Here is a 25,960-nt window from a genome sequence, read left to right as displayed (position 1 = left end):
CTGGTTCCCGACAGTAGCCCCTGAGCCTTCGGAGGAGTAGAATACTCCTTTGGAGGCTGTTTCGAATGGGAGGACTCTGAGGGCCTTAGCCTTCTTTTGTCACCTATGGCGTGACCTAGGGACGATGATTCCCCTTCATCGAGATCGGACCCTTCACGGGTACAGCTGTGAGATTTGGTGGGTTGGAAAAGGTCTTTCTGATTGGGGCCCTGGCATCCCATTCATGGGGATCCAGCTAGGGCCAGCTGGTGACCGACTCTAGATTCTCAGCGGTCAATCCATATAGTTCTCAGGTCGTTGGACCGGTCTCGAGGGCTCTCTGCTTCCCTTCAAGGAAAAACCATGGATCGTATCTGATCAAGATTCAAACATGGGCTAGGATGCCCGTAGCGCTTGTGCACCTAGGTGCTGGTCGCTAGTGGGCCCATCCCTTTCTACTTCCTTACCTTGAAGATGCCCAGAGTGGTTGTTGAACCCGTTGATGGGCCAACGTTCGAACACTTGGGCCCAGACGGGCCGTAGAGGTGTTTCTAGATCCGTATTCCTCGCACTTGTGATGAGTCATGGCCCGTTCGGAGAGGCGAAACACCCGGCAAGTTTTCTGAGGGAACAGACAGAGATTGCGTGCGTATGTCCCGTGGTGAGACATTGTGGTAGATCATGGTGGGCATGGAGATTTAGGCGGGTGGTTGGTTTCCTCGTGCCCATCGCCCTTATAAAACCAAAGGGTTCACCCCCAGGTTCTATACCTTGCCTCCTTGCCTCCGCATCTGCAACCGCCACCGCCAATCGCTTAGGCTTCCTACATCTGTGCCCCTACCACCGTCAAGCTCACATCCACCTACCCCCATCTTCCAATGGATCCGTGGTGCTGCTCTGACATTACCTTCTAGCTCATGGAGGGCCTTGTCCATCGTGGTCTTCTCCGCGCACGGACCGTAGCCGAGGAGTGGCTGCTGCCCAGCGAGGAGGATGTGCCGTTGCCACCCGACAGCTATGTGGTGTCGTTTGCCCACTTCCATGAGTGTGGGTTCATGACCACTACCCACATATTTCTCCGAGGGCTGCTGCACTACTACAAGATTGAGCTACAACATCTCAACCCCAATGGAATCCAGCACATGGCGGCGTTGATCACCCTATGCGAGGGATTCTTAGGGATCAGCCCCCACTTCGATCTATGGAGGAACTTCTTCACCATCACCCTCCAAAAGAAGAGGAAGAAGAGCGATAGGCAGGAGCTGCACATGCTAATGGGGTGCGCCGGCATCTAGCTCCGGAACAATCGGGTCAGCGAATACCCATCGATGTGGCTGTCAACGTCCAACAAGGGGTGGCACTCATAGTGGTTCTACCTCAAGAACGACGCCATCGCCCCCCCTGCCAGAGTTCACCGAGCGCCTGATCGAAGAGGCCCTGTAGTAATGGAGGAAGTGGGGCATCCCGGAGAAGGACAAGAAGAGGATCTAGGACCACATCACCGCCATCCACATCCTCAAGGAGAATGGCTTGAAGGGGTTGGGCATCATCAGGGCCTACCACGCAAGGAGGGTGGCACCATTGATGATGCACATGCTCCCGCTGTACGCGATGGCACCCGAGGCATCGTTCGATGGAATGACGCTCGTCGAGGGGGCTATCCCTAACTCCAAGATCACACAATGGATCAAGGAGGCAATGGAGCCCTCGTGGGACGACACGGGTGCCCCCCTCAATTTCATCTTCCTAGTGCCGGGGCATCCTCCGATGTGGCCAGAACTAGGCCACATCGTCTTCGTAAGCTCCCCCTCCTCATACCTCCTTTTCAATTGATTTCCCAACCTCTTGATACTAACTTTGAGAGAGGCGGGACCAGCTGAGGGACCTCATCTTCATGGATCACCTAGCTCCATTGCTAAGGGATTCATTCGTGAGGGCGGCGAATCACGCCGAGGGCGAGCGGCTGAGGAAGGCAAAGGAGGACAAGAAGAGGAAGAGGAAACAAAAATTGCAGGCACGAGAATGGGGGGAGGACACCGATAGCGACGACAATGATGGTGATAGCAAGGTAGCTGACGGCGTCGAGTGGGACATCCTAGAGAATGAGGATGCGCTGACGAGTATTGGTTTGTCCTTGCAGGAGTTAGGACCCTTTCTGTTCCATGGGGGGAGGGGACATCCGAGGAGCAGCGGAGGCAGGATGTACCGTCGGCCTCCCTCGGGAGTTGACAGGGGCAGGCAGCTCTGCCGTCGTGCCTGAGATGCTGGTGGAGGTGGGTGGCTCCGCTGCCACACCCCAAGAGTCAAGGGGAGCGAGGCCCTCTGCTAAGGAGCAGGGGGTGGGCTCGAAACGGCCCTGCTCTGATGAGGCAAAGCAGAGGTCTAGGGGTTCGCCCCCAAAACATATCTGCTACCCAACGACATTGATGTAAGTTACTAGTTCCCCTGTTTTTCTCTATTTTGGATGGATTTCATTGTGACTTATGCTTTTTGTCCCTTGTAGTATCGGTAGGCAGCGCAATCCTTTGGCACTGGCGCTGGAGAAGAGCGTGGCCCTCCAATTGAGGTGGCAGCCAGTGTGACCGCGTCATCGATTGGTCAGACGTTGCCCACGGTGGCGCCCATGCCCTCGGTGGGATGGGTGGATGCGGAGGCTCAAGGGATGCCTCTGGAGGTCATGGTGCAGCCAGCGATGGCCGCGATACCGCTGCCGATGACCGGGCAAACGACGCTGCCAACCGCGCACGTGGCTTTGACCGTGGCAGGCATGGTGTAGCCAGTCATGACCCCATCGGCGCAGGTGGAGGTGGCGGTGGCTGTGGTAGGCAGGTCACAGCCAGGCGCTATCGTGGTGGTGCCTAAGGCACCAGCGTGGCCAGCGCCATTGGTGGCCTAGGCGATGGAGTCTGGCGTGGGCCAGATGGAAAGGGGCATGGCCGAGGGGTCCCCGAAGGACGTGGTGCTGGGAGAGGGGTCGGCATCCATACCGCTGACCCCTTCCATCGCTAGAGGTGGCGTCCCAGTGGGAACGTCGCGGCGAGAGGGCTCGGCAGCACTTGGAGCCAGCGGGGAGTCATCTCTAGCCCTAACATTGGTGGGCGGTGACTCGCCTGCGTGGGGTGAGCCCCTGCTCCGGTGGACAAATCCATAGGATCCGGCATTGACGCTCTTCACCCTCAATGACGCCGCCGAGAGCATGGAGTGGGAGAGCCTTGATGTGGGGGTTATGTCCATGCTTGAAGGCCTAGACCATGCCAGGGGTGCCTTACACAACGTTGTTGTTCCTGCTGGCTAGGTATTTGCTTGACCTTGCTTCTCGCCCTTTCCTTTCTCCATATATTTTTTGTATTCTGACCATCGTCTTCCTTTAGTCCCTTATCGCTCGTAGCCGGGGGAAGTCTCGATTCCTTCATGAACAGAAGGAAACCTAGGACCACCTCGTCGACGAGGCATGGCTGCGTAGGGAAGTGACCGCTCAGCTTGTTGCCGGTCAGCAGAGGGTGGCCAAGCTAACTCCTCTTGCTGAGGAGGTAGATGGTCTTTGGTTGTGGGTAGCCGAGGCCCGTCAGCACGCTGATGAGGCCAAGAGGGTGTTCGAGGTCCTATCGCGAGATCACGGAGGGACGACGAGGAGGCCACCAACGTCAAGAAGGAGTGGGATGAGCTGCTCTAAAGAGATGCCAAGGCCCTCCAAAAGATCCTCGACCTTCTGGGCGAGGTTGAGAAGGAAAGGGAGTTGAAGCTAGGGGCCGAGGAGAGGCTCACAACCCTAGAGAAGAGGGCAAGCCAGGATGCCACGATGGTCGCTCAGCTATGCAAGGAGCGGGATGAGCTGCTCCAAACCATGAAGAGGCTCCGCTTGGAGCATGGTGCAGCTCGCGAGGAGTGTGACCAGGCCCTTCGATAGCGTGACTAGGCCTGCTAAGAGCGTGACAACGCGTAGCACAAGGTCAGCTCCCTCTAGGTCAAGCATGGAAATGCGATGTCCCAGAAGCTAGAGGCCGAGAGCATCTCTGCCGGGCTGACATGGACCTCGCTGAGGCGAGGAGGAATCTTCAGGCAGAGAGCGACAAGCTTGGTATCCTGTGTGCCGCCCTTGGAGTGGTCTGCGATGACCTTGAGGTGGTGCAATCGAAGGGGACCAGCTTGCTCGCGTCCTATGCCATTGAGATCACAGCTCAGGTGCGCTAGCTCAAGAGGAATGCCCTTCACACTAGGGTCAACCAATCCTTCGTGATTGCTCGTTCTCAATATGGGGACAGCATCAACCTAGAGACGACGAGCCACGGCTTCGCACCTGGCTATGAAGTCCACGAGCTGGAGGAGATGGAAGCGGTGGTGGCTCCCCTTTCACAGGACCTGGCAGATAGGATTGAAAGCATAGTTCTCTCCTGGAGGGGTTAGTTAGTTCAATAGGTTGATCATTCTTGTAATCAAAGGACAGGTGCTGACCTTTGTGTATCGCTTGAACAAACTTGTCATTTTGCTTCGTTTGACCAAGTCTGTTCCTTTGTTTTGGTGTGAACAGATTTGTTTTTCCTCCTTTTTTTATGTGTGAAAAAGGGGTTCATGTGTTCTGACCCTTCCGTTTGTTAAGACCATAGAGCGAGAGGTGTAGGAGGGAAATTCTGATTACGTTGGTAGGCAAGAGTGCCGTAGCCACTGGGGCATAGGTTTCTTGTAGCTCGACCAGCCATGCTCAGTCATTCATTTCCGTGGAGCTTGCCACTAGGTTTAATGTGAGGAATAGGTTAGGCACGACGCCTGTTTTAGAAAGGGTGTATATATATACCCTTATCGGCCCCCGAGTGAGACTCGATCCCTTATTGTTGCTGGGGTCGGGTGTCACTAAAGATCGTGAAGAGGGTAGCGAAACTAGTAGGAGGAAAGCATCTCTTGCTTTCGTGCGTACCCCCTCCCTAGGATCTAGGCCATCGTTCTATGACTACACATTCGGTCTCCTTGTGAGTCCAACTTCCCTCAAGCCCCATGCATAGTAGGGGTCTGGTTGAGGGTTGGCTTGTTTTTGTGATTGTCGCCCCGTCCATGGTTTCCGCAACCAGAGGGGTTGAGCTAACGTCACTTGCCTTGATGGCTCATGTGACACTCTCGATGAGCTCGATGACGGGCATGTTCGAGTGGAATCTAGGTCCGTCACTCATGATGAGGTCGGTATGGCCCTTATGTGGCATTCCACTACTCCTTAACTCGCCTCCCAGTAGATGTTCAAGCTATTCCAAAGAGCAACTCAAGTGCCCGATGGCCTCCCTTCGATGTGGATTCTATGGGCTCAGCTCGAGGTTAGGATCGAATGAGAATATTGAGATGACCCTATCCGCTTCCAAGTGGGTCAAGTGAAGGCTGCTGGGGCTCATATGTGTTTTCTCCCTTGGCTCTGTTCGACGTGAGGTGGCCTTGGGCCCTTCACGGGCCAGCCTTTGAACCCCGGTCAGTTGGATTCTTGAGTTCGGGTCGGGCGGCTTGAGCCCTCAAGTCCCATGGGGGTCAGTAGGGGTCTGCCAAACTTCATGCATCACCCCATCCTCAGTTTCTGTAACTACAGGGGCTAAGCTAATGACACTTGCCTCGATGGCTCGAGTGTCGCGCTTGGTGAGCTTGCTAACGGGTACGTCCGAGTGGAATCCGGGTCTGTCATTCACTGACGGGGTCAGCATAGCCCTCATGTGGCATTCCTCTGCTCCTTAACTTGCCTCCTAGTAGATGCCCGAGCCGTTCCATTGGCTTGGGTGGCCCGCTGGCCTCTCCTTGATGTAGATTCTATGGGCTTAGCTTGAGGTTAGGATAGAACGAGAAAGGTCTAGATGTCCCTATTCGCTTCTGAGCGGGGTTGAGCAAGGCCACTAGGGCTCATCTATGTTTTCTCCCCTGGTTCTATTTGACACAAGGCGGCCTCAAGCGCTTTGTGGGCCAGCCTTCGAGCATCGATCGATTGCCGCTCATGTCGAATGAGACGACTACTGCTTCATGTCACGACGCAAAGTGTTGTGATGCAGCAATTGCATATGCAATACTTTTTTGTATGGGATGAATGTATGGATGAATGGACTAATGAATGTATGAATGCATGCATGAGAATGGATGAATGAATGATCATGCAATGGAAAAAGAAAAGTGGGGGTCAGTAAAGTTACCTCGATGGCTCGAGTGACGGGTTCATGGAGCTCTTACCAGATATGTTCGTGTGGGGTCCAGGTTCATTGTTCATGATAGAGTTGGCGTAACCTACATGGGGTATCTCATTGCTCCTTACTCGTCTCTCGGCCATGAGCCGAGCCATTTGATCAGCTTGGGTGACCTGCTGGCCTCTCCTCGATGGAGATTCCATAGGTGGGCCTCTCCAAATCCTTCCAAGAAAGGTGGAGGCTAAATCTCAGGGTGCGGAGACAAAAACTATGATCATGCTGGTGAGCAAAAATGCCATAGCCGCTAGGGTGTAGGTTTCTTGTGGTCTGACCAATTTGACCCAGCGTTTGTTTCCGCACACCCTGCCTTTAGGTTTTAGCGTGAAAAAGGGGTTAGGCATAGAGAATGTCTACCGAATAGACACTCTTGCCAGCCCTCAAGCGAGACCCAACCCCTTGCCATTACTAGGGTCGTGAGCTCGATAGCGAAATTAATTAGAGAGAACGCGCGTAAAGTAAGAGTGACCCATCTCTTGCCAGCGGCCTGAATCATTCAAATGACTTGGGTGACCCACTGGCGTAGGGCTTACCTTGATGGCATGAGTGATGGGTTCAGGGAGCTGTTACCAGATATGTTCGAGTGGAATCTAGGTCTGTCGTTCATGATGGGGTCAGCATAACCCGCGTGGGGCATCCTACTGCTCCCAACCCAACCCTCGGCAGTGGCCAAGTCATTCGGTTGACTTGTATGACCCGCTGGGACAAGACTTACCTATGATGATAGAGGACGAGAACATCTCGTGCAAAAATTTAGTTAGGTAGATAAACCAGGCAGCGAACTTGTAATAAATGGACAAGCTCTTAAATTTCATTATATCCTAATAGATTTTTAGCCCTTCTCCCCTTTTCGTATAAAAAGGTTAGTGTGTTCCGACCCTTTCTGTCGTTAAGGTCGCAAAGCTCGGGGTGCGGGTGAACAAATTCTGATTATGCTGGTGAGCAAAGGTGCCGTAGCCACTGGGGCATAGGTTTCTCATAGTCCAACTAGTTATACTCAGAGTTTGTTCCCACAACCCTAGCTCCTAGGTCTTAATGTGAGAGGGGGTTGGGCACAAAGAAAGTTGGCCTAGTGGATAAACTCTTAGATGCGCACCGATACTTTTCGTAGCTAAGGCCAAAAGGCCCGAGGTGTGGAAAAAAACTCTGATCACGCTGGTGAGCAAAGGCGTCGTAGCTGCCGAGGCGTAGGTTTCTTGTAGTCCAACCAATTTTACTTAGTGTTTGTTTCCACAAACCTTGCTTCTAAGTCTTAACATGAGAAAGGGTCAGGCATAGAGAATGTTCACTGGGTAGGTACGCTCTTATTAGCCCTCGAGTGAGGCCCGACCCCTTGCTGTTGCTGGGGTCGGGTGTCACTAAAGATTAGAAAGTTCAATGGCGAAACTGATAAGAGGAAGTGTGTGTTTATTAAGGGTAAAAGCGACGTAGCTGCTCAATGTTCCAGGCATTGATGAAGACTTCACCGTCGATGGTCTTGAGCTTGTAGGCACCCAGTCAGAGCACTTCTGCGATGACGTATGGCCCCTTCCATGATGGACAGAGCTTATGGCAGTCCTTGTTACTCTAGATGAGGTGGAGCACTAGGTCTGTGACGTTGAAGGCCCGACCCCGCACTCGACGACCATGGTACTGGTGTAACGCCTGCTGGTACTTGGTCGAGTGGAGGAGGGCGACGTCACGTGCTTCATCCATCTGATCTATGGCATCCTCTAGGGACGCCTCGGCTCCCTGTTCATTATATGCCTGCCCCTCGACGCTTCGTAGTTGAGGTCAGTCAGAAGGATAGCCTCGGAGCCATAGACCATGAAAAATGGTGTGTAGCCGGTGGCCCGGCTAGGGGTCATCCTCAAGGTCTAGAGCACCATGGGAAGCTCCATGACCCATCATGCGCCAAACTTATTCAATCGGTTGAAGATCCTAGGCTTGAGGCCTTGTAGGACCATGCCATTTGCGTGCTCGACCTACCCATTCGTGTAGGGGTGCGCCACGGTGGCCCAATCGATGCGGATGTGGTATTCATCATAGAATTGGAGGAACTTCTTTTTGGTGAACTGCATGCCATTATTTGTGATGATGGAGTTCAGGACCCAAAAGTGATGGACGATGTCGAGGAAGAACAGGACGGCTTGCCCGGACTTGATCATGGATATCGGCCAAGCCTCTATCCACTTTGTAAACTTGTCTATGGTGACAAGGAAGTGGGTATAGCCTCTGGGTATACCCCCTAGACCATGAACAACCATGTGATGGGGATCATCTAGAGCGCTTGGGCTGACAGGTGGGTCTGCCGAGCATAGTACTAACACCCTTCTCAAGTGCGCACAATCTATTTGGCATTGGCAACTACGGTTGGCTAGTAGAAGCCTTGTCAGAATGCATTTCCTATAAGGGTTCTAGGCGCGGCATGGTGACTGCATACCCCACCATGGATATCGCTTAGCAGCTACTTCCCCTGTTCAATGGGGATGCAGCGCTGCGGGATCCTGGTGTGGCTTCGCTTGTAGAGTTCACCCTTGATAAGGACAAAGGACTTGGCGCGACGTGTGAGCCATCGAGCCTCCATCTTGTTAGTTGGTAGCACCTCAAGGAGGAGGTAGTCGAGGTAGGGCGTCCTCTAGTTGACCAGAGAGTTGGACTCTATTGCTAGATCCTCATCAAGATCCATGACTTCAGGGTCGGATGGACCTGACGGTTGGTCAGCCCCCGAGCCTAGGCCGGGCGGCCCATCACTAGCTTGTTTTGACTCCTCATAGCGGACTGAGGGCTTGTGCTGATCACTAGCGAAGACGCCTATCGGCACTGGCTCTTAGTCGGACGCCGCTTTTGCCAGCACGTCGGCCGCCTCGTTGAGATGCCTCGGGATGCGATTGAGCTCGAGGCCGTCAAACTTATCCTCCAGCTGGCGGACTTCTCAATAGTATGTAGCTATCTTGGCATTGTGATAGCTTGACTCCTTCATGACTTGGTCGATGACCAGCTAGGAGTCCCCTGAATGTCGAGGCATCAGAAACCGAGCTTGATGGCGATGTGTAGGACGTTGATGAGCACCTCATATTCGGCCACATTGTTGGAGGAGTTGAAATGGATGCGAAACATGTACCTCATGCGTACCCCAAGGGGTGAGACGAAGACCAGCCCCGCATCAATGCCTTTCTTCATCATTGATCCATCGAAGTACATTGTCTAGTACCCTTGGTCGATGACCGCTGGTGGCATTTGGACCTCGGTCCGCTCCATAACGAAATCAGCCAGCATTTGGGAATTGATGGCCGTCTGAGAGGCATACGAAGTGCCTTGCCCCATCAGCTTGAGTGCCCACTTTGTGATTCTTCCCATGGCATCCTAGTTTTGGATGACCTCACCGAGGGGGAAGGACGTCATGACCGTCACTGGATGTGACTTGAAGTAGTGGCACAACTTCCTCTTAGCAATGAGGATGACGTTTAGGAGCTTCTGGATTTAGGGGTAGTGGGTCTTGGAGTCGAATAGGACCTCACTAATTAAGTACACTAGGCATTGCACTTTGAGGGTGTGCCCCTCTTCTTCTTGCTCCACCACTAGAGTGGTGCTAACCACCTGGGTGGTGGCCACAATGTAGAGCAGAAGCGGTTCTCCATTAGTCGGAGGAACCAGGATCGGGGCCTTCATCAGAAGCTGCTTGACCATGTTAAGTGCCTCTTGGGCCTCGAGCATCCATTCAAAATGGTCGGCCTTCTTCAGAAGCCGGTAGAGGGGGAGGCCTCGTTCGTTGAGGCACGAGATGAAACGACTGAGTGCGGTGAGGCACCCCATAACTCACTGTACCCCCTTTATGTTATGAATCGAGCCTATCCTTGTGATGGACAAGATCGTCTCTGGGTTGGCTTCAATGCCACGCTCGAAGATGATGAACCCCAACAGCATACCCCTTGGGACCCTGAAAATGCACTTCTCGGGGTTGAGCTTAATGCTGTTTGCTCGGAGCTTTGCAAAAGTTTGCTCAAGGTCGGCTATGACCTGGTCAGCCCATTTGGACTTGACCATGATGTCATCTACGTAGGCCTCAATGGTCTACCCGATGAGGTCCCCAAAACATTTAAGAATACAATGCTGGTACGTAGCCCCAACGTTCTTTAGATCGAACGACATTGTGATGTAGCAGAATGATCTAAATAGGGTGATGAAAGATGTCGCGAGCTGGTCGGACTCTTTCATCATGATTTGATGGTACCCAGAGTACGCATCAAGGAAGCAAAGGGTTTCACACCCTAAGGTAGAGTCGACTACTTGGTCTATGCGTGGCAAAGGAAACAGATCCTTTGGGCACGCTTTGTTGAGACCCATGTAGTCAACACACATCCTCCATTTCCCACTATTCTTTCATACAAGAACGGGATTGGCTAACCACTCGGGGTGGTATACTTCCTTGATGAACCTGGCCACCAAAAGCTTAGCGATCTCCTCGCCGATGGCCATGTGTTTCCCCTCATCGAAGTGACATAGGCGTTGCTTCACCGGCTTGGAGCCTAGCCTAATCTTTGAGGCATGCTTAGCGACTTTCCTTGGTATGCCTAGCATGTCTGAGGGTTTCCATGCAAAGATATCTTTGTTGGCATGAAGGAAGTCGACGAGCACGCTATCCTATTAGGAGGAAAGTATGGTGCCAATGAGCACCACTTTGCTTTTGGAGCCACTGGGGTCTATGAGGACCTCCTTAGCGCCCTCCACCGGCTTAAAAGATCTAGCTGACCACTTGGGGTCGGGTGCTTCTTTGGTGACCTCCTTTCTGATGGCCGCAAGCTCCTTCGAGGCGACGATTGCTATGGCATGATCGTAGCACTTGACCTCGCACTCGTAGGCATGCTAGAAGGAGGTGCCAATGGTGATGACCCCACATGAGCTTGGCATCTTCAGGTTTAGGTAGGTGTAGTTGGGGACGGCCATGAACTTCACATAGCATGGTCGTCCTAGGATGGTGTGGTAGGTTCCGTGGAACCCAACCACTTCGAAGGTGAGGGTCTCTGTCCTATAGTTGGATGGATCCACGAAGGTGACAGGCAGATTGATCTGCCCACATGGTACGACCTGCTTTCTAGGCATGATGCCATGGAAAGGTGCTCCGGTCGGTCGGATGCGCTATCGGTTGATGCCCATGGCGTCAAGCGTCTCGGTGTACATGATGTTGAGGCCACTGCCCCCATCCATCAGTACCTTAGAGAGCCGCATCGTGCCAATGATTGGGTTGACCATGAGTGGATATCTCCCTAGCTGTAGGATGCTCTCCGGGTAGTCGATCCGATCAAAGGTTATGGTAGACTCCGACCATCGGAGGAAGGTAGGTGCGGCCGGCTTGGCCATATAGACCTCACGACGCGTGAGCTTCTGATGATGCTTGGAGTCATCGGCTACTGACCCTTCGAAGATCATGAGGTGGCCATCCGACATCGGAAAGCCACCATCATTCCCCTTGGCATCGTCTGTGGTTGGGTTGGGGCCCCACTTCATGAGGCTGTAGTCCTTGTGTTGGGGCCCTACCCAACCATGGGAAGCATGGGAAGGGCATGGGAAGGGCCCCAACCCGACCATGGACAATGCCAAGGGAATGACAGTGGCTTTTTGATGCCTAATGGTTGCCTCATGATCTTCAGAGGGTCAGCAGCCTATGACTCCAAGCACCATCAGAAGCTCACGCGCTGCGAGGTCTATATGCTGAGCTGGCCGTGCCTACCTTCCTCCAATGGTCAGAGTCTACCATAACCTTTGATTAGACTGACCACCCCAAGAGCATCCTGCAACTGAGGAGATATCCACTCTTGGTCAACTCAATCATCGGCATGAAGCGGCTCTCCAAGGTACTGATGGACAGAGGCAGTAGCCTCAACATCATGTACACCGAGACATTCAACGCCATAGGCATCGATCGATCGTGCATCCGACCGACTGGAGCACCTTTCCATGGCATTGTGCCTGGAAAGCAGGCCATGCCACTTGGGCAGATCGATCTGCCCATCACCTTTGGGGATCCATCCAACTATAGGATGGAGACCCTCACCTTTGAAGTGGTTGGGTTCCACAGAACCTACCATGCCATCCTGGGATGACCATGCTATGTGAAGTTCATGGTTGTCTCTAACTACACCTACCTAAACCTGAGGATGCGGAGCCTAGGTGGGGTCATCACCATCGGCACCTCCTTCCGGCATGCCTACGAGTATGAGGTCGAGTGCTATGATCATGCTACGGCAATCGTTGCCTCCAAGGAGCTTGCGGCCATTAGAAAGGAGGTCGCCGAAGAAGCACCCAACCCCAAGTGGTCGGTTGGATCTTTCAAGCCGATGGAGGGTGCTAAGGAGGTCCTCATAGACCCCAGCAGCTTCAAAAGCAAAGTGGTGTGCATTGGCACCACACTTTCCTCCGAATAGGAAAGTGCGCTCGTCGACTTCCTCCACACCAACAAAGACATCATTGCGTGGAAACCCTCAGACATGCCAGGCATACCGAGGGAAGTCATCGAGCATGCCTTGAAGATTAGGCCAGGCTCCAAGCCGGTGAAGCAACGCCTGCATCGCTTCAATGAGGGGAAACGCAGGGCTATCGACAAGGAGATCGCTAAGCTTTTGGTGGCCAGGTTCATCAAGGAAGTGTACCACCCCGAGTGGTTAGCCAATCCCATTCTTGTATGAAAGAAGAGTGGGAAATGGAGGATGTGTGTTGACTACATGGGTCTCAACAAAGCGTTCCCAAAGGATCCATTTCCTTTACCATGCATAGACCAAGTAGTCAACTCTACCTCAGGATGCAAAACCCTTTGCTTCCTTGATGCGTACTCCGGGTACCATCAAATCATGATGAAAGAGTCCGACTAGCTCGTGACATCTTTCATCACCCCATTTGGATGATTCTACACTATCATAATGTCGTTTGGTCTGAAGAACACTAGGGCTACATACCAATGTTGTATGCTCAAGTGTTTCAAGGACCTCATCGGGCGAACCATTGATTCCTACATAGATGACATTGGGGTCAAGTCCAAACGAGCTGACCAGGTCATACCCAACCTTGAGCAGACCTTTGCAAAGCTTCGAGCAAACGACATTAAGCTCAACCTAGAGAAGTGCATTTTTGGGGTCCCGAGGGGTATACTCCTGGGGTTCATCATCTCTAAGCGTGGCATTGAAGCAAACCCAGAGAAGATCTCGGCCATCACAAGGATGGGCCTGATTCAAAACATAAAGGAGGTACAGCGAGTTACGGGGTGCCTCGCCGCACTCAGCCATTTCATCTCGTGCCTCGGTGAATGAGGCCTCCCCCTCTATTGGCTTCTGAAGAAGGCCAACCATTTCGAATGGACGCCTGAGGCCCAGGAGGCGCTTAACATGGTCAAGCAGCTTCTAACAAAGGCCCTGATCCTGGTTCCTCCGATCGACGGAGAACCGCTTTTGCTCTATATTGTGACCACCACATAGGTGGTCAATGCCGCTCTAGTGGTGGAGCAAGAAGAAGAGGGGCATGCCCTCAAAGTGCAGTGCCCAGCGTACTTCATTAGTGAGGTCCTGTCCAACTCCAACACCCGCTACCCCCAAATCTAGAAGCTCCTGTATGCCGTCCTCATCGCCAAGAGGAAGCTGCGCCACTACTTTGAGTCACATCCAGTGATGGTCATGACACCCTTCCCCCTTGGTGAGGTCGTCCAAAACTAGGATGCCACGGGAAGAATCGTGAAGTGGGCACTCGAGCTGATGGGGCAAGGCATTTCGTATGCCTCCCCAACGGCCATCAAGTCCCAAGTGCTGGTTGATTTCATTGCGGAGTGGACCAAGGTCTAGATGCCACCAGTGGTTGTTCGACCAGGGGTACTAGACAATGTACTTTGATGGATCACGGATGAAGAAAGGCACCGATGCAGGGCTGGTCTTCATCTTGCCCCTTGGGGTACGCATGAGGTACATGGTTCGCATCCATTTCAACTCCTCCAATAGTGTGGCCAAATATGAGGTGCTTGTCAATGGCCTGCGCATCGCCAAAAAGCTCGGTATCTGATGCCTCGATGTTCGAGGGACTCCTAGCTAGTCATCGACCAAGTCATGAAGGAGTTGAGCTATCACAATGCCAAGATGGCTGCATACTACTGAGAAGTTCACCAGCTGGAGGACAAGTTTGATGGCCTCATGCTCAATCACATCCTGAGCCGTCTCAACAAGGCGGCCAATGCGCTAGCAAAAGCGGTGTCCGACTGAGAGCCGGTGCTGATAGGCATCTTCACTAGTGATTAGCATAAGCCCTTGGTTCACTATGAGGAGCTAGAACAAGCTAGTGATGGGCCACCCACCCTAGGCTCAGGGGCTAACCAACCATTGGCTCCATCCAACCCTGAAGTCATGGTGCTTGATGAGGATCCGGTAATAGAGTTCAACCCTCTGATCAACTGGAGGATGCCATACCTCGACTACCTCCTCCGTGAGGCGCTACTGACTGACAAGCTGGAGGCTCAATGGCTCGTGCATCATGCCAAGTCCTTTGTCCTTATCAAGGGTGAACTCTACAAGCGAAGCCACAACGAGATCCTACAGCGCTACATCCCCACCGAACAGGGGAAGCAGCTGCTGAGTGATATCCATGGTGGGGTATGCGGTCACCATTCCATGCCTAGAACCCTCATTGAAAATGCATTCCAACAAGGCTTCTACTAGCCAACCACAGTCGCCAATGCCAAATAGGTTGTGCGCACCTATGAAGGGTGTCAGTTCTACGCTCAGTAGACCCACCTACTAGCCCAAGCACTATAGACGATCCCTATCACATGGCCATTCATGGTCTAGGGGCTCGATCTGGTTGGACCTCTTAGAAGGGCTCCCAGAGGCTAAACCCACTTACTTGTCACCGTAGACATGTTTACAAAGTGGATAGAGGCTCGACCAATCTTCGTGATCAAGTCCAAGCAAGTTGTGTTGTTCTTCCTCAACATGGTCCATCGCTTTGGGGTCTTGAACTCCATCATGGACAATGGCACACAGTTCACCAGAAAGAAGTTCCTCGGATTCTATGATGAATACCACATCCACGTCGATTGGGCTGCCATGGTGCACCCCCGCACGAATGGGCTGGTTGAGCACACAAACGATATGGTCCTACAAGGCCTCAAGCCTAGGATCTTTGACCGATTGAACAAGTTTGGCGCATAATGGGTTGCGGAGCTTCCCGCGGTGCTCTAGAGCCTGAGGACGACCCCCAGCTGGGCCACCAGCTACACACCGTTTTTCATGGTCTATGGCTCTAAGGCTATCCTTCTGACCGACCTCGACTACAGAGCTCCAAGGGGCAGGGCATACAACAAATAGGGAGCCAAGGCATCCCTCGAGGATGCCATGGATCAGCTAGATGAAGCGCGCAACATCACCCTCATCCACTCGACCAAGTACCAGCAGGCATTGCGCCAGTACCACGACCATCGAGTGCGGGGTTAGGCCTTCAATGTCGGAAGCCTAGTGCTCTGCCTCGTCCAGAGCAACAAGGACCGCCACAAGCTCTCTCCACCATGGGAGGGGTCATACATCATTAGGGAGGTGCTCCGACTGGGCACCTACAAGCTTAAGACCATCTACGATGAAGCCTTTGTTAATTCCTAGAACATCAAGCAACTATGGTCACTTTTACCCTTAATAAACGCACACTTCCTCTTATCAGTTTCGCCATCGAACTCCTTGATCTTTAGTGACGCCCAACCCTAGCAACGGCAAGGGGTTGGGCCTCACTTGGGGGCTAATAAGAGTGGAAACAAACATTGAGTAAAACTAGTTGGACTATGAGAAACCTATGCCTTAGTGACTATGACACCTTTGCTCACCAGCGTTATTAGAGTTTTTTCCACACCCCGGGCTTTTTGGCCTTAGCTACAAAAAGTATCGGTGCGCATCTAAGAGTTTATCCACCTGGCCAACTTTCTCTGTGCCCAACCCCCTCTCACATTAAGACTTAGGAGCTAGGGTTGCAGGAACAAACTCTAAGTATAACTGGTCAGACTATGAGAAACCTACGCCCCAGCGGCTATGACGCCTTTGCTCACTAGCGTAATCAAAATTTGTTCACCCGCACCCCGAGGTTTGCAACCTTCATGACAGAAAGGGTCGGAATGCACTAACCTTTTTATACAAAAGGGGAGAAGGGCTAAAATCTGTTAGGCTATAACAAAATTTAAGAGCTTGTCCATTTATTACAAGTTCGTCGCCTGGCTTATCTACCTAACTAAATTTTTATGTGGGATGTTCTCGTCCTCTATCTCCACAGGTAAGTCTTGTCCTAGCGGTTCATATAAGTTGACCGAATGGCTTATGCCAACTCTGTCATGAATGATGGACCTAGACCCCACATAGACATATCTGGTAAGAGCTCCACGAACCTATCACTCGAGCCGTCGAGGTAACTTTACCGACCCCCACTTTTGTTTTTCCATTGCATGATCATTCATTCATCCATTCTCATGCTTGCATTCATAGATTCATTCATCCATTCATCCCATACATCCAAGCATTGCATATGCAATTGCTGCATCACAACGCTTCGCGTCACGTCATGAAGCGGTAGTCATCTCATTCGACATGAGCGGCGACTGACCGAGGTTCAAAGGCCGGCCCGTGAAGGGCTCTAGGCCGCCTCATGTCAAATAGAGCTAGGGGAGAAAAACATAGATGAGCCCTAGCGGCCCTGCCTGACCCCACTTAGAAGCGGACAGGGACATCTAGACCTTTCTCGTTTGATCCTAACCTTGAGCCAAGCCCACAGAATCTCTAAGAAGAGGCCAGTGGGCCACCTGAGCCAATCGAATGGCTCGGGCATATGCCAGGAGGCGGGTTGAGGAGTAGTAGAGTGCCACATGAGGGCTATGCCGACCCTGTCAGTGAATGATGAACCTGGATTCCACTCAGATGTACCTGTTAGTGAGCTCACTAAGCGCGACACTCAAGCCATCGAGGCAAGTGTCAATAGCTTAGCCCCTCCGGTTGTGGAAATCGAGGATGGAGTGACACATGAAGTTTGGCCAACCCCTACTTACCCCCCACGGGGCTCGAGGGCTCGAGTCACCCGACCCAAACTTGGGAATCAAACTAACTAGGGTTCGAAGGCCGGCCCACGAAGGGCCCGAGTCCGCCTCGTGTCGAACAGAGCTAGGGGAGAAAATGCAGATGAGCCCCAGCGGCTTTCTCCTGACCCGCTTGGAAGTGGACAGGGTCATCTCAATATTCTCGTTCAATCCTAACCTCAAGCCGAGCCCACAGAATCCCCATCGAATGGAGGCCATCGGGCCACCTGAGACACTCTCTGGAACAGCTCGGACATCTACTGGGAGGTGAGTTAAGGAGAAGTGGAATGCCACATAAGGGCCGTACCGACCCCGTCATGAGTGATGGACCCAGATTCCACTTGAACATGCCCATCATCAAGCTCACCGAGCGCATCACTCAAGCCATTGAGGCAAGTGATGTTAGCTTAACCCCTCCAGTTGTGGAAACTATGGATGGGGCGACGATCACAAAAATGAGCCGACCCTTGATCGGACCCCTGCTACGCGCTAGGCTCGAGGGAAGTTGGACTCGCAAGGAGACCAAACACATGGTCATAGAACAATGGCCTAGATCCTAGGGAGGGGGTACACACGAAAGCAAGAGATGCTTTCCTCCTACTAGTTTCACTACCCACTTCTCGATCTTTAGTGACACTCGACCCCAGCAACGACAAGGGGTCAGGTCTCACTCGGGGGCTAATAAGGGTATATATATACACCCTTTCTAAAATAGGCACCGTGCCTGACCTCTTCCTCACGTTAAACCTAGTGGCAAGGTCCAGGGAAATGAACGATTGAGCATGGTTGGTTGGGCTGCAAGAAACCTACGCCCTAGTGGCTACGACACTCTTGCCTACCAGCATGATTAGAGTTTCCCTCCTACACCTCTCACTCTATGGTCTTAACAAACGAAAGGGTTGGAATGCATGGACCCCTTTTTCACACATCAAAAAGGAGGAAAAACAAATCCATTCACACCAAAACAAAGGAACAGACTTGGTCAAACAAAACAAAATGACAAGTTTGTTCAAGCGATACACAAAGGTCGGCACCTGTCCTCTGATTACAAGAATGATCAACCTGTTGAACTAACTAACCCCTCTAGGGGAGAACTATGCTTTCGATCCTATCCACTAGGTCCTACGAAAGGGGAGCCACCACTGCTTCCATCTCCTCTAGCTCATGGACTTCATAGTCAGGCGCGAAGCCATGGCTCATCATCTCCAGGTCGATGCTGTCCCCATAATGAGAATGAGCAATCGCGAAGGATTGGTTGACCCTGGCACGAAGGGAATTCCTCTCGAGCTATGATCTCAATGGCATGGGCCATGAGCGAGCTAGTCCCCTCAGATTGCACCACCTCAAGGTCGTTGTAGACCACTCTGAAGGTGGTGCTTAGAATACCAAGCTCATCGCTCTTCACCTAATGATTCCTCCTCTCCTCAGCGATGTCCATGGCTAGCCCGGTAGAGACACTCTCAGCCTCTAGCTTTTGGGACATCATGTTTCCAAGCTTGGCCTAGAGGGAGCTGACCTTCTACTGTGTGTCGTCACGCTCTTGGTAGGCCTGGTCATGCTCTCGGAGGGCCTAGTCATGCTCCTTGTGAGCCACACCATGCTCCAAGCGGAGCCTCTCCTCAGTTTGGAGCAGCTCATCTCAGCTCCTTGCATAGCTGAGCGATCACCGTGGCATCCTAGCTCACCCTCTTCTCTAGGGCCATGAGCCTCTCCTGGGCCCCCAGCTTCAACTCCCTTTCCTTCTCAACCTCGACCAGAAGGTCGAGGATCTTTTGGTGGGCCTCGGTGTTCCTCTAGAGTAGCTCGTCCTGCTCCTTCCTGACCTTGGTGGCCTCCTCATCCCTTCATGATCTCGCTAATAGGGCCTCGAACGCCCTCTTGGCCTTGTCAGCGTGCCGAAGGGCCTATGTTACCTACAACTGAAGACCATCCACCTCCTCGGCAAGGGGAGTCAGCTTGGCCATGCTCTGCTGAGCAGCAACAAGTTGAGCGGTCACTTCCCCATGCAGTCGTGCCTCCTCAATGAGGCGGTCCTAGGTTTCCTTCTATTAATGAAGGAACCAAGACTTCCCCTGGCTACGAGCGATAAGGGATTGAAGGAAGACGATGGTCAGAATACAAAAATATATGGAGAAAGGAAAGGGTGAGAAGTAGGGTCAAGCAAATACCGGCCAGCGGGAATGACAATATCATGTAAGGCACCCCTAGCATGGTCTAGGGCTTCAAGCATGGAGGCGACCCCTAGGTCAAGGCTCTCCCGCTCCATGCTCTTGGTGTCGCCAGCATCGAGGGTGAAGAGCATCGACATAGGATCCTACGGATTTGTCCAATGGAGCAGGGGCTCGCCCCATGCAGGCGAGTCACCGCCCACCGACGTCAGGGCTAGATATGACTCCCTGCTAGCCCCAAGCACCACTAAGCCCTCTCGCCATGATGTTCCCACTAGGATGCCACCTCTGATGATGGAAGGGGTCAGCGGTATGGACGCCAACCCCTCTCCTAGCACCATGACCTCCGGGGACCCCTCGGTCATGCCCCCCTCCGTCTAGTCCATGCCAGACTCTATCGCCTAGGCCGCCGATGGCACTGGCCATGCTGGTACCTCAGGCGCCACCATGATAGCACCCCACTGTGACCCGCCTACCATAGCCGCCACCACCTCCACTTGCACTAGTGGGGTCATGACCGGCTGCACCGTGCTCGCCATGGTCGGTGCCATGAGCGTGGTTGGTAGCCCCATCCGCCCGGTCATCGGTAGCGATATCGCGGCCATCATCGGCTACACCATGACCTCTAGAGGCATCCCTTGAGCCTTTGTGTCCACCCATCCCACCAAGGGCATGGGTGCCACTGTGGGCAACATCTGATCGACCAATGATGCGGTCACACTAGCGCTGCCCCTGCCCAAAATAGGCATGACACCAGTCGGTGGCTGTCGCCTCAATTGGAGGGCCATGCTCTTCTTTAGCGCTAGCGCCAAAGGATTGTGCTGCCTGCCAATGCTGGAAGGGAGAAAAAGCATAAGTCATAATGAAATCCATCCAAAACATAGAAAAATAGGGGAACTGGTAACTTACCTCAGCACCGTCGGGCGATGGATACATTTGGGGGGCAAACCCCTAGACCTTTGCTCTACCTCATTAGGGTGGGGTTGTTTCAAGCCTACCCCATGCTCCTGGGTAGAGGGGCTTGCTCCCCTTGACTCTTGGGACATGATAGCAGAGTCGCTCACCTCTGCCAGCATCTCCGACACGGCGGCAGAGCCGCCCAACCCTGTTGACTCCTGAGGGAGGCTGATGGTATGTCCTGCCTCCATCGGCTCCCTAGATGTCCCCTCCCCTCCGTGGAATGGAAAGGGTCCCGATGATGCCCAACCCCTTCAAGCCATTTTCCTTACACCACCCTCCTTGTGTGGTAGGCCCTGATGATGCCTGACCCCTTCAAGCCATTTTCCTTGAGGATGTGGATGGCAGCGATGTGGTCCTAGATCCTCTTCTTGTTCTTCTCTAGGATGCCCCACTTCCTCCATGACTCTAGGGCCTCTTCGATTAGGCACCCAATGAACTCTGACTGGGGAGCGACGACGTCGTTCTTGAGGTAGAACCACTGCGAGTGCCACCCCTTGTTAGACATTGACAGCCGCATCGATGAGTATTCATCGACCTGGTTGTTCCGGAGCTGGATGCCGGCACACCCCATTAGCATGTGTAGCTCTTGCCTGCCGCTCTTCTCCCTCTTCTTCTAGAGGGTGACAGCAAAGAAGTGCCTCCATAGATTGAAGTGGGGGCTGATCCCCAAGAATCCCTCGCATAGGGCGACGAACGCCACCATGTGCTAGATCCCGTTGGGGTTGAGATGTTGCAACTCCATCTTGTAGTAGTGCAGTAGCCCTCGGAGAAATTTGTGGGTAGGGGTCATGAACCCACGCTGATGGAAGTGGGCAAACGACACCACGTAGCCGTCAGGCGGCGATGGCACGTCCTCCTTGCCGGGCAAAGAAGACCACGACGGATGAGGCCCTCCATGCGCTAGAAGGTGATGTTAGAGTGGCACCATAAATCCATTAGAAGATGGGGGTGGGTGGATGCGAGCTCGATGGCGGTAGGGATGTGGATGTAGGAAGCCTAAGTGATTGGTGGCGGCGGTTGTAGATGTGGAGGCAAGGTATGGAACCCGGGGGGTGAACCATTTGGTTTTATAGGGACGACGGGCGCGAAGAAACCAACTGCCTGCCTAGATCTCCATGCCTACCATGATCTGTCACAAAGTCTCACCATGGGACATGCGCATGCAATCTCTGTCCATTCCCTCGGAATATTCGCCAGGCGTTTCGCCTCTCCGCACGTGCCACGACTCATCACATGTGTGAGGAACACGGATCTAAAAACACCTCTATGGCCCATCTGGGCCCAAGAGTTTGAAGGTTGGCCCATCGACTAGTTTGACAACCACTCCAGGCACCTTCAAGGTAAGGAAGTAGAAAGGGATGGGCCTGCTAGTGACCAGCATCTAGGCGCATAGGCGTTGTGGGCATCCTGGCCCACATTTAAATCTCGATCGGATACGATCCATGGTTTTTCCTTGAAGAAAAGCAGAGAGCCCTCGGGACCGGTCGAACAGACCCAAGAACTATATGGATTGACTACTGAGAATCTAGAATCAGTCACCAGCTGGCCCTTGCCAGATCCCCGTGAACGGGATGCTGGGGCCCCAATCAGGAAAGATCTTTTCCAACCCACCAAATCTCACAGCTGTACCCGTGATGGGTCCAATCTCGACGAAGGGGAATCACCATCCCCAGGTCATGCCGTAGGCGACAAAAGAAGGCCAAGGCCCTTAGAGTCCTCTAGTTTGGAAAAGCCTTTGAAGGAGTATTCTACTCCTCCAAAGGCTCAGGGGCTATTGTCGGGGACCAGTACTAGGGTACCCGAAGAGGAGGGGCTAATGGTCGTTAAACATTAATTCATCCAGGCAGTTAAGGGCGCGACTACAGATCCAACCACCCCTAGGTGCACAGGCTCTGCCTCACCCAACCTTTGGCCATGGGCTCCACCTCGCCCGACCCCAAGGTCGTGCGATCCGCCTCGTCCGACCTCTGGCGGTCGGGTGAGGCAGAGTCAGCCCACCGAGGTTAGGCAAGGTAGATCTGGCCCTTGGACGTCAGGTGAGGTGGAGTTAGCCCTCCGAGGTCGAGCAAGACGGAGCCCATGGCCTCGGTATTAGTCGAGGCAAAGCCTGCCCCCAGAGGTCAGACGAGGTAGATCACATGACCTTGGGGTCGGGCGAGGCAGAGCCCACGGCCAGAGGTTGAGCGAGGCAGAGCCTGCGCACCTGGGGGTTGATTGGATCTATAGTTGCACCCTTGACTACTTGGACAAATTAATGTTTAACAACCATTAGCCCCTCCTCTTTGGGTACCCTAGTACTGGTCCCCGACATAGGGAATTTATATTCGAGGATGCTACACAAAACGGAGGAGCCCCCAATTATAAATGTAGATGGCTTCAAACTCAAAGGTGGTTTAAATTCTTTTATATATTGAATTTGAGTATAGGAAAAGCCATACTATAAAGGGGGCACAATGCTTAAGCTAATATGTGCTACCAAGTGCACAAATAACCACATGCATCCTCAAATTCACAGCCAAGACAGTCTACACTTCACTATTACCCTTGCTGTCTTGCGTGGTGCGGCACTGCCACACTTGAAGAGAGGCTTGCTCGACCTCTTGGTTGTGGGCTCTGGCTCGTCCGACCTCGAGGCCACGGGCTTCATCTCGCCCAACCTCGAGGCCACTGGCTTTGTCTCACCTAACCCCTTGGGTGCGTTGTCCATTGAGGGCTAGGGTATATATACCTTTCCCTTTCCTCCCCAATGGCTATCTACAATTTAAGTGACCATTGGGGGCTGGGGGTATATATACCTTTCCCCTTCCTCCCCAACGGTAACATGCTCTCTTCTTCCACACTTTAGCATGCTAAAAATAGAGCAGGAGCTCTCTCTCTCACTCCATTGTTGACCTCAAGCCCCAAGCAAATCCATTGATTTCCCCATCAATCCTTGAGGGATAAGGGTCCAAAACTCAATTAGAGAGAAGCTCCATCGATTCCCAAACTCTAAAGAGCACTTGGTTCACATTTTAGCCGGTGGTTGTGTTTGTTACTCTTGGAGCTTGGCTCCTAGCCGGCTAGAGTGTCACCCGTGGAGCTTGCCAACTTGTGTGGTAGCCCCAGGAGGTTTGTAACCACCTCTTGCAGCAAGTAAAATCACCTCTCATCTCAAGAGTTCACTCTCTTGACTTGAGAATGAGGTAGGGTTACAAAGCCCTAAAGCCTTAGTGGTATACCTCAATAATGTGGACTTAGGCAAGCCTTGGTGGCGAGCTAAACCATGGGATAAATCCTTGTGTCATCTTGTATTTGTGTTGCTACACTTGTGTTCTTGTTATTGTTGAGGTGATTTCTTGAGTTTGAGGCTGATCTACTTGTGTGTGGTGTTCCCACCACTTCCAGCTATCGATCTCTGATCTACTACCATACAGGAAGCTAAGAAATTTACCCGATCTAAATTTCGTTGGGTAGATTTTGAACTATGAACTAATCTCTCCTGTAGGTGTGGCAGTGCCATTGTGCAGCAGTGTCATGCTCATAGAGCGGTAGTGCGACGGGTGAATTTGACTTTGGTTTGAGTTGAATTTTTATAGGCATCTTCACCCCCCTCTAGGCATACCAGAGATCCTACAAGTGGTATCGGAGCAGGTTACCTCATGTGCGCTTCACCGCGTGAGGTATGGAGCCCAGGGGAGGATTCGGTGTTGTGAAGCCCATCAATGTTGATCCAAAGGATGTTGGGCTGCATAACACCAATAGCAGTGAGCTTTGTGCCTCTACAGCAAGCAACTCCATGCTCCCACAGCTAGAGGTAACCGATGCCAAAAAAAACTCAAAATGAAGAAGAAAGAAGAAGAAGGGCAGCTAGAAAAGAGAAAAGGGAAGCAAGAGAGAAGAAGAAGAAGGAGCAGCCGCGGTTAGAAGAGAAGAAAGCAAGAAAAGAAGAAAGAAGACTCAAGAGAGAAGCTAGAACAAAAAGAAGAGAAGCAAGAAAGAAGAAGGAACGAGAAGCAAAAGCCTCCAATGCATCTTCAAGTGAGCTATCTAGTAGCTCCGAAGATGGTGATGATGATGAGTCCTACCAAGTGCATAGCAAGAAGGACAAGAAAGGAAAGGGCAAGAAGAATGATGACAACAAATATGCCGCCATATCCTTTAACTATTCTTCTATGTCTATGACTAGCCATGATCGCAAGTCTTTCATCAATGTGCCCGTGGTCAAGTTACCTCATTTCGATGGGACTAACTTTGCCAAGTGGAAGCACTTGATGAGAGCCTATCTTATAGGTCTTCATCTTGGCATTTGGGAGGTTATTTACAATGGATTTGAGCCACCGGTTGATCCCAAGAATCCAACCATAGAAGAAATGAGAATCATCTACCTCAACGGTCAAGCTACTAGTGTGCTACTTAGTGCCTTGGATGGTGATGAGTACAATAGAGTGATTGGTGTGGATGTTGCCAAGCAAATTTGGGATACTTTGCATCTTGCACATGAAGGGGTTGACAAAGTGAGAAAGGCAAGAATTGATTTGTTGATGTCCAAGCTCAACCAATTTATTATCTTGGATGGAGAAGGGCCACAAGAGATGTTTGATAGGTTGATGACCATGGTGGGCAAGATTAGAGGCTATGGTTGTGATGAGCTAGATGATCATAAAGTTGTCAAGATTATGTTGGAAGCTTATTCACCAAGAAATGAGACCATAGTAACTCTAATTAAAGACAAGAAGTTTGAGTACTTCACACCAAATGATGTACTTGGGTGGATCTTGACCTTTGGCATGCAAAGAGAAGAAGCAAATGAGAGGAAGAAGCTTGGAGAATTGCAAGCAAAGCTAGAAGGCATCAAGATCAACAAGGATGTAGCTCTCAAGGCCAACAAATCAAGCAAGCAAGGCTCTACTAGCAAATCCAAGACTAACAAGCAAGCTTCAATTAGCAAGCCCAAAGAAATCAAACAAGTTCAAGAAAGAGTAGAGACCACCTCATCCTCTAGTGAGAGTGAACATGATGATGACCAATATGAGAAAGTGGATGATGTTGCTCTCTTTATGAGGAGGTTTCACAAAGTGTTGAAGAAGAAAGGGTACAAGGTAGTAACGAGGAAGTTTCCAAACAAGAAGAGGACATGCTACAATTGTGGAAGCACCAATCACTTCATTGCCAACTGCCCACATGAGATCAAGGAGAACAAGTATAAGAAAGAGAAGGAGGACAAGGCCGACCGGAGAAAGAGCAAGAACAACATGGGAGAAGCTCACATTAGGCATGAATGGGATTCATCTATTGAAAGCTCAAGTGAAGAAGATGAGAAAGTTGCAACCATTGCTATCCATGAGCCATCTTCTTCACCAACATGTCCGATGATGACTACTACTCCACTCACATTTGTCTTATGACAAAGGGTGAGAAGGTAAAATCTAAATCCAAGGCCAAAGCTCCTCCACCTCCACCTCCTAGTGATATTTCTAGTAGTGATATTAGTGATAGCTCTAATGATGAAGAAATTGATAAATTAACTAAGAACTTAGATGGAAAGACCAAACTATTCATCACTAAACTAATGGAGGACTTAGAGAGTGTCCAAGTTGAGCTAGAATCTAGAGAGG

The sequence above is a fragment of the Miscanthus floridulus genome, chromosome 13 (assembly GCF_019320115.1).
Source record: "Miscanthus floridulus cultivar M001 chromosome 13, ASM1932011v1, whole genome shotgun sequence".
NCBI classification, from domain to species: domain Eukaryota; kingdom Viridiplantae; phylum Streptophyta; class Magnoliopsida; order Poales; family Poaceae; genus Miscanthus; species Miscanthus floridulus.
The sequence above is the reverse complement of the archived record's forward strand: the minus strand, read 5'-3'. Positions refer to the sequence as shown.